At 48.2% G+C, this 20,694-nt stretch overlaps 1 protein-coding gene and 1 pseudogene across 2 annotated transcripts in view; one reads left to right on the top strand and one right to left on the bottom strand.

Annotated features, from left to right (window-relative positions):
• Positions 1-20,694, bottom strand: part of LMX1A (LIM homeobox transcription factor 1 alpha) — a 152,274-nt gene that overhangs the window by 64,795 nt on the left and 66,785 nt on the right. The window lies entirely within an intron of this gene.
• Positions 12,381-13,038, top strand: LOC116759808 (annotated as a pseudogene).

Consider the following 20,694-nt stretch of genomic DNA (forward strand, 5'->3'; position numbering starts at 1 on the left):
CCTTTCATATGGCTCTGCTCCCCACAGCCAGCCCCATTCAGAGGATTAGAGAACAGGGACAGACATGAGGAGCTAAAGAACCACAAAAATCTCTGTGAAACAGGATTCCTGGCTTGGAATCACAGTGACCAGTTATGTGTACGAGTTATGTGGACAGATGTGAGTGCATACACACACACACACACACACACACACACTCCCTTAGATTGGGGATCCAGTTCGGTTTCATAGCAGACTACAGCCAGAAGTTAAAAAAAATAATTTATAACAACCCCTCCCTACCATGGGAATAAATAATGACCAGCTAGGGTGTCCCCAAGCCAGAGGAAGTCTTGAAGGGAACGTGAGCTTTTAGGGGTGTCTCTGTTCCACTTAGGGCAGTGAGCTCTCAGAGTCTATAAGAAGGGATCAAAGGGAGGATGGTAATAAAGTAGCCCACCACTTCCCTGCTTCTCAGAGACTCCGGGTTCCCGGGTAGAATTTTAAGGACAGTTAGGAATTTGAAGACCAGTTCTTCCAAGCCAAAACCTAAGGCTGGAGGGACCTCGTGCCGGTGACAGGAGAAATGCCTGCCTTCAGTACTGGGTGCTAGGCAGATTACTTCAACTAGGCACAAAGACAGGGGTTTGTGTTTCATTTGGGCAAGGGAGTAGGCAGAGGAGCTTTCGCAAAGATGCCTCTCAAAAGGCCTGTAGACCTTGCCCCAGTCCACCAGGAAGAAGGGACTTCTAAGGAAAAGGCAAGAATTATTTTGCACTTGAATGTGAGTGTTTCTCCGAGCCCTGCTTATTTCTTCACTGTGAGGAAGGAGCTGCATATACTGGCATCAACCTCCATCCCAACTGTACCAAGAAGAGCCACACGGGAAGAACATTTGGTAATTGTTATTGTCACTGAAACATATTGTTACCTAGACTATAGTCGTGGGCTGAATCCCTCTAAGAACAGGTCAGTAGCCCCGTGAAAAAAAAGTTCTTTGTCCAAACTGCAGCCATGGGAGGGGAAGAGAAAAAGAGGGGGAACATACACCACAACACATCTTCACCAACCAGAAAACAACATAAAGGTCATGACCAACTAATTTATGGCCACGCCTGGGGAAAAAATAATGAATTTTGCAGTATTCCTCACAAAGGGACACAAGGTCTTCACAACTTGCAAATATCGAAAAGGAAGTTGGGAAACTCAAATCATAGATCCTTATGGAAAAGGTTGTATTCACACACATAACAAATAACTGCGTAGTGCCTACGATTCTAGCTGCTGATATCGAGGCACCATTCTAGATGCTAGAAATATAACAGTGAACAAACCAAGCAAAATCCCAGCCCTTGGAGTTTCCATTTGATTGAAAACAAACAGACACCAAATAGAATGTCAGATGAGTGCAGTAGATTAAAAGGAAGGCATACAAGAGGATGGGAAGTGTGCCAGGGTGAGGAGTTGTAATTTTCCCTGAGTAGCTGATGTTTGAGCAAAAATCTGAAGGAGCTGGTGAAGTAAGTGAGCCTTACCACTACCTGTGGGAAGAACCTTCCTGGCAGACAGAACAGCAGGTGCAGAGGCCCTGGGGTAGAAGCAGGAAACAGCATGGAGTCCAGCGTGGCTGGATCATGTGGGCAAGGGGTAGAGTGGTAAGAGCTGTGACTGGAGAAGTTATGGGGGAGAGGCTAGATAGGCCACAGAGGACCTTGCAGATGACAGTGGGGACTTCAACTTTTCCTACAGAAGCCAGTGGAGGGTGTTTTGCAGAGGAGTGATTTGCCGGATGAAGTTTTTCTTTTCCTTTTTAATTTATTGAGGTAAAATTCACGTAACATATTTCAAAGGGAACTATTCAGGGGCATTCAGTACCTTCACAGTGTTGTAGAAGCACCACCTCTATCTCATTCCAAAACATTTCCATTACTCCAAAATAAAACCCCTTAACACATTAATCAGTTTCTCCTCCCTCCATTCTCCCCTGTCCCTAAACGTGGGCAACCACCAATCTGTGCTTTGTCTCTACTGATAGCTATTTTGGATATTGCATATAAATAGAATCATACAGTATGTGTCCTTTTGTGCCTGGCTTCTTTCACTTAGCATGTTTACTAGGTTCATCCACATTGAAGCATGTGTCAGTATTCCATTCCTTTTATGGCTAAGTAATATTCCATTGAATGGATATACCACACTTATTTATCCATTCATCTACTGATGGACGTTTGGGCTGTTTCCACCTTTTGGCTACTGGGAATGACGCTGCTATGAACATACATGTCCATGAACTTGACTGGGTTCCTGTTTTCAATTCTTTGGGGTATAAGGATGAAGTTTTAATGGGATAAAGTTTTAATGGGATCACTGTCAGTGCTGTGTTGACAGCTATGTATAGGGAGGGGAAGGTCAAAAGGAGGAAAGCCAATAGGAGGTTTTTTAAATACTCCAGGTAAGAAGAGACAGACACTGAGAAGAAGTGACCAGGAGACAGGGGAAAGAACAGGAAAGTGTAGTGGACGCCAAGTGAAGGGACTGTTTCAAGGAAACAGGTGGGATGAAACCCATCCAGTGCTGCTGACAAGTCCAGGAAGATGAGGACTGAGCACTGACCACTTGGCTTAGCAATGTGGTGAGGGAGGGTGGATGGCTGGGGGAGGGGTGTAGTGGAGTGGGGGACATGGGGACACAGGGGTAAACAGCTCTTTCAAGGAGTTTTGTGAAATAGCACAGAGAAAGGGAGTGATAGCTGGAGGGGGATATAGGGTCCAGGATGGTTTCAATGGTAGTAATTATGGAATGTTTGCCCACAGGAATTATGTGATATGAGGGGAATCTTCAGGATGGACGTCAGAGGTAGGGGAGACATGCTGGAGCAACATCCAGCTGAAGGAGTGGGTATCCCATGGGACCCAGCACACACATGGAGTAAGAACTGGCCTTAACTTAGAGCGAGGTAAGCCTCCTGGGTGCTATAGGTAGAATTCTTGCAAAGTCATACTGAAAGGAGCCCAAGTCTGGACCACTCTGGATTGTTTGATCTAATCAAAAGCAGAGCCAAGCTTAAGTCAAAACCACATAAATCAAAGCACTAATATTTGGCAATGAATATGCCAAGTAATTTTCCTTTTTTTTCTTAAATGGGACTTTTGAGGTAACTTTTATTTTGACTGATTGCTTGGTTGATTAAATGACAATTGATAAAAATTGGCCTTTATTAATTTTTTTTGCAATTATAGTTTCTTTTTTTAATCTAATTTAATTTAATTTTTATACAGCAGGTTCTTATTAGTTATCTATTTTATACATATTAGTGTATATATGTCAATTGCAATCTCCAAATTCATCCCACCACCACCACCATCCCCCCTCCCCACTTTCCCCTCTTGCTATCCCTACATTTTTTCTCTACATCCATGTCTCTATTTCTGCCTTCCAAACCAGTTCATCTGTACCATTTTTCTAGATTCCACACATATGTGTTAATATACAATATTTGTTTTTCTCTCTCTGTATGACAGTCTCTAGGTCCATCCATGTCTCTACAAATGATCCAATTTCGTTCCTTTTTATGGCTAATATTCCATTTTATATATATGTACCACATCTCCTTTATCCATTCATCTGTCGATGGGCATTTAGGTTGCTTCCACGACCTGGCTACTGTAAACAGTGCTGCAATGAATACTGGGGTGCGTGCGTCTTTTTGAATTATGGTCTTCTCTGGGTATATGCCCAGTAGTGGGATTGCTGGGTCATATGGTAATTCTATCCAAGTAATTTTCCTTTGCCTCAGATTTACACTTCTTGTAATGCTCTTGGGCTAACGTTAAAGCCACAGTCATGAACGGTGGAGCAGCTGGCTCAAGAGTGAGCGGAGAGACTGGATAAACCAAGCCCTGCACCTCACACAACATGCAAAATACTGAGGCCTTAGGAATGGCTCTGAGAGAGATTGTTACTGTCTCAGTAGGATGGCTAGTAAATATTCCCACATCTACTGCAATATGTACAAATAGGAAGTAAGGTGGAAGGGATGCTAAATGTCTTTTTATAATATAATTTAAAGGGAAATGATAGTGTAGTGGGAAGAGCACTGAAAGGCATGAGTTTGAGACCCCACTCTACCACTTACTATCCGTGTGACCTCAGTCAAGCTAACTAATTCTCTGAGCCTGAATCTCTCAACTGAAAAATGGGGTTAATGAAAACCACGTCACCAGTTTTCAGCAGCAAACAAGGGGATATCACTAAAAACAGTCTGTAAAACAGTCCACGTACCAGGTTTTATGTACATGTACATAGCCTGGTTTTAGCTATCTAGATGTGCTTCATATTTTTATGAAAATTTTTGAAAGCTATTGCAAAGACCCTATGACAGGCAACAAGAATCTCTAGAAGGGAGCCATGTTTTCTATATACTGGCCCCAAAGTCGAAGAACGGACAGAGAGAAATCCCCAACAGCTCAGGTGTGTGGCTTCTTCAAGAGCCTAGACTCATTACCTCATCCCTGGCTAAGCCACCAAAGGCTCACCAAGAGCTACCCAGAGATGGATCTCCTGTTTCATCATTTACCCCCATTACCTCTTTAAGCACACTTCAGTCCCTTGGAGGGTTTGAGACAAAAGAGGGTGAGATACTCTGGACTCTCAATTTGGAGACTGGCTCCAGAGGGTGTTACCTGTCCCAGTGCTGAGAGCAGGGCTACATGGGAATACCCTGCTGAGAACCAGCTTCTCAAAGGCCTGTTTGTATTTCCATCCCCACACTAGAGATTGCCAGGTCAGAGTTCAGCAAACTAATAGAATAAACGTGGGAACTGTCCCTGCACCAAAGGACATCAGGATTTCAGCCCCACTAGACACCTCCCCGGGCGACCCTCCAGATCAGCACTGCCCAACAGAACTTTCTGCAATGATATAAATGCCCTATATATGTGCGATCCAGTATGGTGGCCATGAGCCAATTTTACATGCTCCTAGAGAAAGTATTAAGATGCTTGAAGGTGAGGCAAAAGCAGGAATGTGAAGACCCTGGTGTGTTCTTATTCACAGTTGCATCCTGCCCCCTCAACTACGTGGCATGGCTTCTGTCTTCTCAGCAAACGAAAACCTGCCCGGCCTTTAAGGGTCAGCTCATACCTCAAGCACCGCTGTGAAGTCATCCTTGCCCATTCAGCGCTCTCTGTGGCTCATGTGGGTACACAGAAAACAAGAGCTACAGAAACTCACAGAAGACTCAGGAAACTTCCAGTTGGGGACGATCAAGGCAGTATTCTCCAAAGAAATGATGACTTAAACGAGAACCTTAAATAATAAGTAGAAAACCTGAACGGCCTGTCACAGTGTCATACGTGCCAAATGGAGACTCTAGAGTGAGTTGGGATGCAGAGACAAAAAGCCCAAGGTGAGGTAAGCAGGTAAAAAAGTAGACTAGCTTGATTGCTGTCTGCTTGGCACAGAGGAGTATCAAGAGATAAAATATGAAATGTGTGTTTCCTGCGAGATGGGAGGCCAGAGAGAGGCCTCTTGAGCCAGAGAGAGAGGGCCTTGAATGCTAAGCAGAGTCTGACCTCTATTTCATAGGAAACGGGAGTCCACACGTTTTTGAGCAGAGACAAGCAGCGCCGTAGGAGGAACTCTGTCGGGCCAGCATGCAGGATAGATGCAAAAGAATCCTGGGGAGGCGTGGACCACTGCCATCTCATACCCCACACACTTCTGTTTCCCAGGAGTGACTTCTCCCCTTCCAGCGGTTTCGAGGCCAGTGACCCTTGCCTTTTCTGCCAGTGGAGGAACACCACAGCAGACACCGTTGGTTGCCTTCCCAGTCACCACTTCTACCTCACTAAGGGAACCCCAATGTTGATGGGCAGCAATGTACCCCGTTCCAGGGATAAGTCGCAAGTAATCTTAGCCAGGCAGACCAATCTCTCCCCGTTTGCCGGTGACCAACCTGGGGGTGGGTGGGTATGTGGCCAAAGCGATATAAGGGGACTTCAAAGAAAGATTTTCCTCTCAGAAGCAGACAACGAAGAAAGCTCTAGTCCCAGCCCTTTCCTTCTCACTCTGGGCCCTATCTTATGAGGCTGTGTGGCCAAAACGGAGAAGCAAGGGTCACTAAGACCAGCGGCTACTGACCCCGTCATAAAAAGGAAGAGAACCACACTTTACCCTGCTGCTGGGCAGGTAGAAACACCTGGAAGGAAGAGGATGCACCAAACCAGAGGGAGGGCTCAGGGCCCCGGCTGACCCATCGATGACCACTCAGTTCACCAAGTGACTCCGTGCTGTAAATCGAGTGGAAAGATTCCACCCACCAGCTAGGCCCGGGGCGTGACAAGCTGGGTGCGTTCCCTGCCAGACCCTCACTGCCTATCATGCTTTACGGACGCAAAAACAAATTCCACATATGTTAAAGTTAATTGCAAACATTTGCTGCTGAAGAGGACTCCATTTTTCAACAGTCCTGGGAGATCTGGTTACACCGGTGGCTGAAGCGTCAACCAGCCTCATTCACTCATCAGAAGCAGCAGGGCCAACGTGAGGGTGGCAACCCAACTGTGGAAAGGACCCTCACCCACTCCTCCCTCCCCTGCCATCCAGCCTGTCCCCGCCTCCGCTGGGCTCAAACAAGTGCATACCCCAGGCCCAAGAATGTGCAACAGCGCTCACCTCCATCAGCACAGATGGAAAACCACTGTGGGGGAGTTGGAAGGACTGGGGCTGCGTGGGTGGGGAGAGGTGATGGCAGGAAGGGGCGGAAGGATGAGGATGGCCTGGGAAGTGAGCTGGCTGTGTTCCATCGTTCGGTGAGCGATGAAATAAGAGGCACAGAGAGACGCAGAAGCCCCCAGGAGGCCCAGAGCAGTCAGGCTAGCTTGTTAGGGGCCCGCCTGGGGATATGAGCGATAGTTATTGATGGTGTGGTTTAGGAAGACGCTAGTGAGGGTGAGCCTGGGGCTGACAAGGCCCTCAGCAGCGAATGCAGCCTGGGGAAGTCCCCGGAGTGACGGCTGTGAACAAGGCAGGACTTAGGTCTTCCCTGAACATTCTTCTATGGCCCACGGAGAGGTATTTATAAGCACATCCCTGGCGGCACGGGGAGAGGAAATAGAGGACTTTCTACAGCTCAGCCTATGCACTGCACCCACATTCCCATCTGTCCTGGGAGAAGCACTTCGTGGTTTGGATTTGCACCAGCCCAGCTGGAGACACGAGGTGGGAGGAGCCACAGCACTAACTGCTCTGGCGCAGGTAAGAGCACCCCTGAGGGTGCGTGGGGAGGATTCTGTGCACTAGCCACCCAGGCAAGTCCAAATGTGCTGTGTCCAGCTGATGGAGAACTCTTTCTGAGCAAGCTCTTGGAGGAGGGATGTGTAAAGCCATCACCATCCCTGAGTGACCTGTCATGCCTAGGGACTCATTCCCCCGCCCTTTACAAAGGATGAGTAGCATGTGTGGTCTAATGAAGGGAGCCTGCTTGACGGCTTCCTAGGAACCCAATGCCACCCAGAAGCCCCTCCTAACAGCAAGTCCTGAGATAATCTGTGTCCATACAAAGACCATTCATCCAGCAGATACAAATGTGCAATCGACCCAAAGGGGCGAAAATTTTCAAGAAAGGCAGGTCAACCCATCAGGGATCCTTTGGACCCTGACCACTGAGGCAAATCTCACCTTCCCATCTGGGCTCCTATACAATGAGCACCTACCTGCCTAATTCTGCTGTCTTGTCTCTCCTGATATGAATGTTGCCTCCACCAAACACATTGCATCTTATTACATACATTATCTTATTTGTAATAAATATGCATTTATTAAGCACCCACTGTACTGAGTCACTCCATGTGACGAGTATCACAAAAACATAGATTGTTCCTTACACAGGGAAGTCTAACATCTAGTTGGAGGTTCAGGGCACAAGCATGAGAAAAGCTAAGTGATGATACAAGAGTTAAATAAGATGAGGGTGCAAGAAGACATTCAACGGATTGCTGACCACAAATCTGACACCTCTGGGAGAACACACAGGACCACAGAGCGATGCCACAAGGTAGCACCGCGTGAAGACAAGAAACGAACACTAGCAAGTCACGCTCGCTGAAGCTTTACGTGCCCAAGACACTCCTCAAGGCACCTGATGAAGTCATTTATTCATCATCACCACCCTGAGTCAGACACAGTGATCGTCCCCATCTTACAGACTAAGCAACTGGGCACAGAGAGGCTAAGTGAGCGTAATCTCATCCCAGCCTGACGGTGACGTACCTGCCCTGAGTCCTGGGCAGTGCACACCTGCCTGGTTTCCTGGAATGACTTTTTCTCTCTTCTCTACTTTTCAGGTCCAATTGTGGCCTCCCCTGGCCATCCTCCATTCCCATCCTCAGGACCTCTACACACGTATGTATTTACACTCTCATCTTCATGGTCTAAGAACACTTTACGCATCTACTTTGGTCTATGTCACTGAATTTATAACTATCAGCTTATATCTGTCTCCCTCACTACACTGTGTCCCTAGAGGAACAATATTCCTTTTTTTTTTTAAAAAAAAAAAAGTACAGTACATAGCATAGTACCTAGCCATGTACAGTACAGTAGGTACTTAACTGTTTGTCAGATTGAATTAAAATGAATTGAATTGAACTAACATGGGATTTTGGTTTTGGGGCATAGAAGTCAGGGCTGATCGCTGATTCTCTCTAAGAACTGAGAAATGACCACGCCGCCCTTAGCTAATCCACCTTCCCAGAGCTGCACTCCAGGGGTGAGTATTTACTGCAGAAATCAGAAGTGGCAGCAGGACTGATGGATGGCCACCACCCTCATAAAGAGCTGTGGGACGCAGTCTCCAGCCACAGCCTCAGGGCTGCTGAGTCCCTTGAAACTTTATGGCATTGTTGCCATGGCGGTCACGGACGTAACGTGCCATGGAGGCAAAAAACTGAAATTCCCCTAGAGGTGAAACACTGGTGGGAACCCATTCACACGCAAGAGTGCGTTACTTAACCTCTCTGAGCCTCAGTTTCCCTATCTGTAACGTGGAGATGATAACCTGCCTCATAAGGTTGTTGGCAGGATTTAATACAACAATAGAGAGAGAGCACACTGGCTGAAGCATAGTAGGCCTTCAATAATTGATAGCAACTCTCATTTCCTTACCCGTTGTTAGGAGTTCTAGTATCCTTTCACCTTGCCAGAGTGAAGCGTTTGGGGTCTCAGTTCAGTTTTTAATTTAAACACACTAGACCAGGGTTTGTAGGAACTCTGGGGTTAATGGTGGAAGGAACCCTATCGTTTCCAATCAGTGAGCCTCCGCATTGATCAAACACAGCCAGACTGACATCTGAAACTGCCACTGAAGAGCTACAGGACTCAAGTCCTCCCAATCTCAGTCCCAGGCTGGGCCTCTACCAGGCAAGTAATTTGCTTCTAGGTGCCCACAGTCACTTGTTTGACTTGGTTGGTTAATACACTAAGGGAAGTTATTCATTAGCAAGTGTGAATAACAGTCCCACCCCCCCCAAGAAGCAGCAGTCTGGGCTCTGCCAAAGAGAGCCCAATGCAGCCGCCCATTAGCATTTGTGAGCAATACCCCAGGAAAAAACGCCAAAGGATGTCACACTAAATCTGACGGAGGTGACAGCGGTCTCCTCACTTACAGGTGACTTCTAACCACATCGAAATACCTTCCTTCACATATACCCCTGCTAAGGCCCCTCCTCCGCACTCAGTATCACGCCCTGAGAATGCATTTTCTGATTCTCCTCGCCAAACTTCAACTCCCTGGTCACAGTCTACCTTGGAAAACCCTCTCTGCCTTTTCCTGCCCTTCAAGAGGTCTTTAATGCTAAGACAAGTCCCTCTTTTTCTGATAACAAGAGCCTGCCGGCATTTTAAAATCAGACCCTTGCTGATGAAGAGCTCTTGAAACATAAAAAGATTCCAGCCAGACTGTGCTGTCCAAGAGGCAGCTGCCCTCCGCCCTCCCCCATGCAGTCTTTGGCAAAGCCTGGCCCCAGCATGCAGCCGTGGGTCCCAGGAAGAATCAGCACATGTAACTTGATGGGTAACTTAAAGAGGATGAATGGCCAGGGGTCCCACAACCATATGCTCGAAGCCAGGGTGAACACAGAACTGCAGGTTATAACCACTCTCTCCTGACTTCGGCTGCTAAAATCACCTCGGACAATGTTATTCTACATTTGTCATGAAAAGCAAAAAGATTTTTAAAGTGTGACTGATGACAGGCTTCCTTGGTTGAAATAATTTCCTCAGCTCTTAAGAGAGTGGTTGGAAAAAAGCATTTACTCATGATTGAAGACGGAGGATGATATTAGTAAGATATCGCATGTGAGCGCACTTTACAAAGGACGTGGGAACTCCATACACATCATTTGGTGCTGTGAGCGTTCTTGTTGGTAACTCCAACTGACAGCAGGAGAAACAGGGCACTGAGCAGTAGAGAGATATAGAAAGGTAGAGGTAAGGGCCTCCACTGAGCCCAAGATGTGGGAACTAAAATCTTCAATCAGCCAAATTCAAGGCATGCCACAAGTGTGTTCGTGATTCCTAGCAATGTACGGTGAGGGTACGGATGAGCTGCAAGTAGGGTGCAATCGCGCAACAGCTCTGGGACCTATATTCGACTGTTTGAGACAGGAATGGGGGGTGCCGGGGAAGGGACCCGCAGGGCTCATTGGTAAGAGCTGCAAGTCAAGTCAGGGTGGAGTGGCCAGTTTGCTGGGGCTGCTGGAATCCCAAATGCCGGGCAGGGCTGAGTGGCAAGACGCTGGCGACAGGAGGAGGTGGGGGTCAGAAAGGCTCTGTGGGTGGCACGTCCACTCGATGAAGTTGTCTTGGCATCTGCCCATCCCTCCACTCTCCGCCAGGGCTCACAACCAGGAGTGCCAGCTTCGTTCGAGAGGGCATCTCTGCCGAATCTTCCGCTCAGGAAGGGGCATTCCAGGGCCGTGGCAGCGTCTGGGAGACTGTTCAGGGGCCGCAAACAGGGTAACCACACCTGGGATAACGTCACTCATTGGGTCTTCTTCATCTCACACTCCCTCTCACCGCGGGCAAGTGTACGTTCGGATCAGAGACGGATCTAACATGGGTTGTCACTGCTCCACGTGAATCTTTCAAAGCACCCGGCTGCCAGGAATACCCAAGTCCCGCTTTGCTCCACCAGCCCTCTTTGGGCTTCAGATTCCTGGAATCTGCCTCCCTCCGTCCACTGTGGCCACAGGAAGGTCTCATCCTTCTGCTGCGTGCACCCTACCTCCACCCTCCATGGCACCCCACGGCACCTAAAATGCTTCCTGCTAGAATGGCAGAGAAAGAATGGGATCTGTTGTTCTTCAGGGCAAGAATCCAGCTTCTTCTGATTGGTTGGGTGACATAAGTGAAGAAATAACTAGGATTCTTAGTCAGGGGTCTATGACTGGGCATCAGGAGGTCTATGAACCCCCCAGAAATTGTATGGTTTTGTGTGTAGGTGCTTAATGCGAATTTCTGGGAATAACTACCATACCCAGTGTCAGTTACCATGCACGAGTTGCTATTCTAAAGGCTTAACCCATAGCAGCTAATTTAGTCCTTACATAGGAGATACAAGTTGCTTTTATCCTCCATTTAAAGATGGGGAAACAGAAGTACCAAGAGGCTAAAAAACTTGCCAAAGTCACAGAACCAACCAGCAGTGGAGCCGGGATTCAAACCCAGGGCTCTAGCTGCAGAGCCCCCACTCACGAAACCACCTTGCCTTACTGTCCCAGTTTACATCACATTCTCAGAGAGGTCCATAACCTCACCACGTTTAACTGTCTTGGAGGCATCTAGCTATCAACATCTAGCATGTGGCTGTGCCCTATGAGTTTTTTGTACGCCGAGAATCTAGCACTGCTCCTGGAACCCAGGAGACACTCGGCAGCCACTCTATGAAAGAATGAAAAGTGACGATCATCCAGGCTCTCCTTCAGTAGGTTTCTCCTGCCTTTCAGAGCAACCTTTCTCACATCCCCTCACTTCTTCCCGGCACCTCCGTCACGCCAAGCCCTTCATCAAACACAGGAATTTCCCTGCCACAGGTGTTCTCTCTCTGCCCGCTTGCTGCATCCTCTCTCTTGCTGTCCTCCCTCTTCACCCGCAGTCTCTCCAAACCTCGCTGGTTCCACATGCCCAGGGGCTAGCCCATACCACCCGACTCTGGACTACCTCCTGGTTTGACTGGCATTTGGATGGGAGGTGGCAGGACCAGATAAAATTCAGTACACAGGCTCTTTGAAGAAGATGCGGTCGCCACTGCAGCGGAGCCTTGGGCCACCCGCTCCTGCCCCTGCCTCCCCGCTGTTCACCCCCACCGACGAACAAGTCGGTCAGGAAGCCGCGCCGCAGCCATGGCTTTTAAAGATACCAGAAAGACTTCCGTGGAGCCAGAGGTGGCATGGTGATTCACCCTATTAGAAACACCCTCACCAGCCGCAACGTGAAGTCTTTGGAGAAGGTATGTGTTGACCTGATCAGAGGCGCGAAGGAAAAGAATCCCAAAGTGAAAGGACCAGTTCGGATGCCTACCAAGACTCTGACAATAACTACAAGGAAAACTCCTGGTGGTGAAGGTTCTAAGACTTGGGATCGTCTCCAGATGAGGATCCACAGGCGACTCACTGACCTGCACAGGCCTCCTGAGATTGTCAAGCAGATCACTTCCGTCAGTCTTGAGCCAGGAGTCGAGGTTGAAGTCACCATTGCAGATGCTCAAATCAACATTTTTAATAAATTGATAATCAGTTGTTTAAAAAAAAAATTCAGTACACAGGCCCTCAGTGGGGAGCACAGCATTAAAAAGCCTTCACCCAGAGAAAACTCAACTGCAGGCCAAGAGGAAGGCATCAGAGCGCTAAAGGGGACCCAGTGCCAAGGGTCCTGAAGGTGAGGCGTGAGTCTTTTTATCGGAGGCCCACAGGGAACCTCAGCCCCGAGAGCACCAGGCAGGAGGCAAAGGAGGCAGCCTCCTCTCTGTTTGTGAGGGCCTCTTCTGGAATTTAGGCTTGAGGAGCTCGGAAGTTAAATGTCCACCACCAGCTGGACATCCTGTGGGCATTCAGCACGTTTTCCTGTGTCAGTGAGTTCCAGGCCAGAACTAGTAGCCTTTCCACTGTGGGTCGCAAACTCACCAGACTTGTCCAGTCGTGGCTGAAATTGGTTCTTCCCTGACGGGAACTCCCCGGTCTGTGAAAAATAAACGGGTGTGGACTTCATCCAGTGGGCAGAGGTCTTGTCCCTGAAAAGTAGCACTGCAGTCAGCAAGCACTGGCCCGAGTCTGCTTCCTGTTCCAGCGGAGACTTGGAAGAAGAGACAGAGGGCCTATCTCAGCGCCCTCTTCTTAATATCAGTCACAGAGAAGTATTTCCAGGACTGAAGGGCATCTCTCCTGCAGCCTCTTGCACCGCAGGGAGACTGGAGAGAAGATGTCAGAGAGAAGATACACGAACTCCACCTGCAATGCTGCCCTCCCTTGAGGGGAACGGGATGCTGCTGTTTGATTCATCTATTCCCTCAGTGCAAGAAACTCAGCTGCTTTATGCCTCACTTTGCCCTTTCGTTAAATGGGGTCCGTGCTGCGTATGCAGAACCACATCGGTCAAATGAGTATATCTAACACCCTCCAGAAGCGGCAGAGGGCAAACTTATCCTCTGATTAGCATCTCTATAATAATAAAAATAATTTGTAGTATTAGTTCTGACAAACGACCACAGTTTGGGCCTATGCAGCAGTGTCTCTCCACATCAATAAACATATCAACTGCCCCAAAGACTCTCAAGCGGAGATTTAGGGGGAGGGCTCGAGTGAGCCGTTTACATGACCCCTTTCCATCTCGTGGTCCCCCTCTCCCTGGGGCAGGCAAGTGCTCGTTTTACTGCCTGGCAACCAGACTGGGACTAAGCTTGCTAAAATATGAGTGTTTTTTTGGCTGGAGTACCAGAGCGCCTGCAGCCCTACGGAGAGAGAAAAATTGAACACACCAGGCCGTGGCTCCAGAAAGGGGAAGAATTAGACTTCACACCGAGCAGGCTGAACCATGGCATTCTTTAGATAATGCTTAACAAACCCCCAAACAAAGGCAGCCAACTTAGCTGCATGTTCGTAAAATGTATTCTCAGCAGATTCGGGCTTATTGAAGCACTGTGTTGCTTTGCAGCCAGGGTCCCCATCCTAAGCTTCCCGTTTTTCCGTGCTGTTCCCCTTGTCTAAATTCCTACAGATTCTGCCAATCAGAATTCCTCACTTCGGGCTCAGGAGGGCTTAGCAACCAAGGTAAATGGTGGTGCTTTTAAATTTGATCCTAACCCTGAAGAACAACTGCCCCCCACCCCAAAGCCCCCTGCTCTGACGAGCCATCTTCTGAGGCCGGTCCTCAGCGGTTTGCAGGCTGACCGCTTAGAGATGAAGGGTGTGGAGTTCTGGGATTCACCTCCACGTCTCACCATTCCACCTCAAATGACACCTCTTACATTTATTCAATGCTGTCGTAGACTTTCTATGACCGGGATCGTGAAAGTTCAAACTTGAAGTTATTTTAATTTTTGGAAATGCCACTGTCAGTGTTATTTTTAAAGCCATGGCTATCATTAGTATTACTAGCATTTGTGTACCCAGGTAGAAAGCCAGCTTGATAAACTAGTAGGCATGTTTTTGTGGTCCAGTCCGTTTTTTGCTGCAGAATGTATAAGGCTCGGTAGAAAGGGCAAAAGGTATGGAAGCAGGCTCATAGATCTCAGATCAAACGTAAACGTCATTGAACTCCACTGCTACTTCGTACAGCTTTCACTCCTTCCTCCCTCTCCCGCCTCCATGTTATCCCATTTATCCTGTACCCAAATACCCCAGGATTTGTGTATTAGTTGGACCCTTTTGTAACAGTTGGTGGAGAACAGGAATTTAAGGTCCGGAGACTAGATTGGGGTCCTTACATATGGACTCTGCAAATTTCGTGAGAGCAATACTTTTCCTGTAGGAGAAAGCACCTCTTCACTCCGAGATATGGAGAACTGGCCCTGGTGGCTAGAGTCCCACCAGCATCCCCTGCTAACTCTGGGACTTCACACGGGATTCTCTGTTAAGGGCCTTCTCCATAAACTCAGAATAACAATTCTTACTCTCAATGAACTTCCAGGGCTCTGTCGGGGTGAATGGGATAAGGAGTAGAAAATATTTTCATTGCTTCTGAGAAAGTTGTGTTGACTGAAAAATAAAAATGCACAACCTAAAATTTAAATTATGTTTTATTCGGAAAACTTGCTGAGGACTTACGCCCGGGAGGCAGTCTCTCAGATAGCTCTGAGGGGACGGCTCTGAAGAGGTAAGGGAGGGGCCAGGATATATAGGAGTTTTTGCAACAAAAATCAGGTAGTCGGAAAGTCAAAAGATTACTATTAATTTAAGAGAAAACAGACATCTCAAGTTAATGAATTTAGCGCTTTCCTATGTATGGGAAGATGCAAAAGTCTGGGCTTACGAAAATCACTCCTTTGATATGCACCTTAACTATCTAGGGCCAGCATCCTGCTTTTCTCTCCATCCTGAATCCCCTCACAGTGCATAGCTGGGGGTGGCTACACTGGCTAATGGTTTGATGGCTGCAACGTCCTTTGTTTACTGATATAGCAGGTGACATTTTTCATCCACAAATGCAAGATATTAAACTTCCTAAAAAATTTCCAAGGCTCTAGTTCTTGAAGATTCTTGCATGTGGCTTCCCTGAACCCTCATCTCCACTGAAAAGTTGCAGCTGAGAAACTACACCCAACCCCAAAGCACAGACCAGCACCTCCAACCAGTTTGTGAGCTGAAGTCTGCTTGGACCGGTGACCTAAATGTTCATGGATTCAGGTCTGCAGATTTAAGAGGTGACCACAGCAAACATGGAAGCCAGGAAACATGTCAAACACAGAGCTTAACAACAGAGTCCAGCTCCATCCCCAGGAGACAGAAGAGACTCTAGGATTGCTGGAGGTGAGGACAAGGGAACTTTCAGGGTGGCTCCACACAGAGCAGAAAGCAGGCTTTACGGAGGATGGCTGCAACTATGCATTTTTGCATTTATGTGTATACGGTGATTGTCTGTTACAGAACGCCCACTCAAGCACATGGACCCACAAGTAATAATACCACACACATATGTGTGTAAATGTGTGTGTGTGAAGCCACAATGCACTGTCCTCTGAAAATGAAGCTATATTGCCCAGAATACCACCTAACCAATAGTGTATGTTCAGTAAGTTACCTGTTGACCGATAAGTGATTCTACAGACTTTTAAACTATCCACATAATTTAAGGGTCTTCCCCCAAGAGATCGCAACGGGTTTTCACTGATAAATCAACCTCTCACTCAGGCCATGGTGATCAATAGCCCACAGTTGTGAAACAGCTGAGTGGGGTTCCGGCAGTGGATAGAAGGAAGCTCATAGCGTGTTCTACCCCCAGTCCCCTGCCTTGACACTCCTGCTTCTTGCTGGAGACTAAACCCTGCGTCTTGGGCCTCTGCTTCCTCTCCCTCCACACACTCTACCCAATTCATCCATCCATCCCCATGGTTTTCAATACCATCTACAGGCTGATGAATCCCAAAGCCCTATCTCTGACCCTTTTCCAAACTCCAAACTCATATCCAATTGCTATTTGACACCTCCACTTGGATGTAAAACACACATCTCAAATTTCACATGGCCAAGCAGAACTCTTTGCCCCCGTCTACTCCCCAGATTGTCCACGTGGCAGTTAGTGGGGTCTCCACCCACCTAGGAGTCACTTTATCCTCCACACCCTGCCATCTAAGTCAACCAGTCCCGTGAGGCCTCTGAATCATGTCCAGAGCTCTTCCCTTTCTCACTGTCTCCACTAGTACCTCCACTTCTTGCCCTCCTAAACTCTGCCACAGGGCAGCCAGAGGGTCTTTTTGAAAATGTAAATCAGAGCTCACTCCCCTGTGTAAAGCCCTCCAAGGATTTCCCATTGGATTTGGAATAAAATCCAAAATCCCTACTCTGATTTACTAAACTTCCAGTCTGATCCTTGCCACCAACTCCAACCCCATATCATGCCACTCTCCCCTCCTTCACTCAGCTCCAGCCTCACTGCCTTCTTTCTGGGCTCAAATAGGTCAAGCTTGTTCCCAACACAGGGCCTTTTCACTGGCCATATTTTCTGCCTGGAACAACCAGCAACCACTGCCACCTCTGCCTCCCCCTCCCCCTCCCCCTCCTCTCCCCCTCCCCCCTTCCCTTTCCTCCTCCCCCTCCCCTTCCCCCTCCCCCTCCTCCCCATCCCCTCACCCTCCTCTCCCTCCTCCTCCTCCTCCTCCCTCCTCCTCCTCCCTCCCCTCCCCCTCCTCCTCCCCTCCCCTCCCCCTCCTCCCCTCCTCCTCCCCCTCCTCCTCCTCCCCCTCCCCCTCCCTCTTCACCCTCCCCCTCCCCTTTCCTCCTCCTCCCTTACATGGATGGCTCCCTCTGGCATTCAGATCTCAGCCCCAATAGGCTCCCTGATCACCCACCCTAAAGTACCCATCTGGTCACTCTATACATCACCCTACATAGCACTGTTTTTCTTATTTGCATCTTTATTCCTGGTTTGTCTCCTCCAGCTCTAATGTAACTCAATGAACAGAGATAGCACATCTGGGTAGCCAGAACAGAGCCCAGCATGTAGCAGGTTCTCAGAACATTTTCAAATGTATGGCTCTTCTAACCAATAAAATATACACAAACACACATTCATGGTCGCAGACGATTAGGTAGAATTTTCTCATCATTCTCTTTGTCCACAAGATATTACACACCACAAGCCCATGCTTACTTTATGTCTAATATCCTTTTGTTGCCAGGAGGCAGAAGAAAGAAATTGCTGAATAATTATTGCCTCAATTGGCAGGAAGGAAAAGACCAAATTCGCTCCCCCTCACCCCAACCTCCAACACGACAAACTATCTCTATGGTCCATCTGAACACCAGTATTTAAGGAACAGTTTTGAGATCGAAAGACCTAAGTTTGAATCAAGGGCTCAGCCACTCACTACACAGGGGGTGCCAAACACCCGTCCCCCTCTCTGGCCTTTGTTTTTTTCTCATCTGGTGGATGAACATACTACCAGCCCTGCCCACCTGAAAGGGTTGTAATGAGGAACAATGAAATATATAAAATCACTTTGCACACTGCAAAGTATAAGCTATAAATGTAGGGATTATTGGCATTATTGAGATAAATGGAATTTTCAAGGCAAAGATCTACCTGATTACTGATTTCATTTGATACCATCGATCACCTTGGCTCAGGGTGTGTGTGTGTATTTTGGGTCAGGATGGGAGCGAAAGAAGGGCTGCTAACCATGAATTTTAAAGAACGCATCCCAACAACAAACACGGAAGGCTCATTCTGGGAGTCAAAGCTAATATTAAGAGCCAGGAGCCGGCAGGCGGAGGAGGTCAGAGTTAATTACAGCCGGCGGCATTTTACATGGTGCCTACCCAGGCCCCCTCCACTGGGAACATCACATTCTAAATCGGAGCTGGCTGATATTAGCGAGCACTGATTAGAATATGCCCACAGGGCCTCTTAAACTTGCCTCCTCTTTTAAAGCGTTTGTTTTCAGCAAGATTTATGGGCACCTCTGCTGAGCGCAAGCAGGTTTGCCAGAGCAGGCAAGTCCTTCCCTTTATAAAGCCTTGGCCGCACGGTGCCCGCCTGGGCACCCAGGTGCGAAGAAAGGCAGGCTCCATCTGGGTGATCTTCCTTCCCGCAGAGAAGAGCGTGTAGGGACCTGGCAGAAAGTGTTCAGATTTCTGACCGGCGGCCTGAAATGGCCCCCAGCACCGCGAGCTACCGAAGGGGGTAAACACCCATGGCCTTCAGGAGAACCGGAGGGTCTCAGTCTCTCCATCTGTGAAACGGGTTGACAGGAAAAATGGAAGTTGACCTTGCCAAGCTCTGACAGGTAAGAAGGGCTTGCTGTTTGGAAGAATGTCCTTTAAACCTTAGCCACACACCCAGAGTACTCTTCTTAAAAAGAATAAATATATTTCTCAGATTTAAATGTTCATGTGAAATACGCAGCAGGATCTCCAGCCAGGATGCAGGGATCCAGTGAGGAAAATGAAAGAATTCTCATCTCCACTTCACAGTTATGGCCCATCCCACACCTGGAAGGAAATCCTCAGGGAGAGAAAGTTCTGCAAGAACTCTATTCCCTATTTACTACCCAAGCTGAGTGAGTCTGGACCTGTGGGATGAGGTCCCTCTGTAAAATGAGATGTGGATGAGATAGCATGTCACATTCCTTCCAGTCTAAACACTATCACTCTATAATTCTTCTTGTCCCTTCCCATGACGTCCACAAAACCAGGGACCATTCTGAAAAGAAATAAGGGACAGCTCTGAGATGCCGCAGGCCTTTTCTGATCAAGAGCTGCTCTGTGTCTCAGGGCTGCCAGGGAGGACAGTCTTCTTGCCCAGAAGACTAGAGAAGGCTGAAATCTCCAAGGTGAATGCATGCATATGGGCTTCCCCATGAAGGATTAGTAAGGAGCCCGTGAGGACCAGCTGTTCAGCATCTCCATCCAGGACCAAATGAAAGGGAATGGGCTCCGCCTGACGGGCTGGGCTTAGGCTGCAAGTAGGGAAGTGTTTCTAGCCAGGACGGGTTGTTAAACACAGCAACGGGTTACTAACAGAAGCGTTGTAAGCTGCTTTTTCAAACTCCTCCTCTGGCCTGATGGGCCCTTGTATGTCTGAGGTGGCTCAGTAGTCTGGAGTGAAACTGGGAGAAAGGGCAGGGGCTATGCGATGTCCCAGCCATGCGATGCTCTCTGGAGTCCGTCAGAGTGTGACTAGCTGATTAGAGAAATGGCAGCCCCTCTCCTTGGCCAGTTAAAAAAAAACAAAAACAGGACTTATACAGACTCAAAGGCTCAGTCCAAGAGGAGGCAGGACCCCTGAGCAGTCGCTGTGCAGGGGGAGGTGAGGTTGGCAGCAGGGCTGTTGTCTCAAGTCCAGGGGGTTGAGTTGACCCCTCCCATCACCACTTTCACTACTTCTGTGACTATGGACAAACTACCTAAAACCCCCGAACCTTAATATCCTCATCTATAAAATTAGGTTCAATAATTCCCACCCTGGAAGGTTCTTGTATTAGATGAGTTAACTTATGTAAAGCACCCGTTACGTGGACACTCAGTAAATGTAAGTGTCCTTCTTTTCCTCCTGGCAGGCTCTGGATCTGTGCAGGAAGTGCCCTGATGGACCTCAGAGGTCACACCAGGAAGACAGGAGCCAGGGAAGCGCCAGGGTGGGTCGACCTGCCAGTTCCTTTGACTCATTTCGTGAAGGACCCTCAACAGGTCTAAATTACCCCAACGCCGTGCACCTGGGCGATGGAAGCACACAGCTTCAAAAACCAGAATCTGAGGATTCCACGCTCGGCTTTGCCTTGATCAAGTTCCCTTGGCTTCTCTGTGCCTCAGTTTCCCTTGATTCAGTAAAGATGGAACGAGAGTACCTAGGGTGGAGGGGAGAGTACCCACCATGTACCAGGCGCTAAACTTAGCACTTTCCATACTTTCCTTTAGTCCTCAAGAATCCTGCAGGGTTATTACCGTAGAGTCATTTTACAGGTAAGGAGACTGAGGTTTACAAAAGCACATTGCCAGAGACCAA

The sequence above is a fragment of the Phocoena sinus genome, chromosome 1 (assembly GCF_008692025.1).
Source record: "Phocoena sinus isolate mPhoSin1 chromosome 1, mPhoSin1.pri, whole genome shotgun sequence".
NCBI lineage: Eukaryota > Metazoa > Chordata > Mammalia > Artiodactyla > Phocoenidae > Phocoena > Phocoena sinus.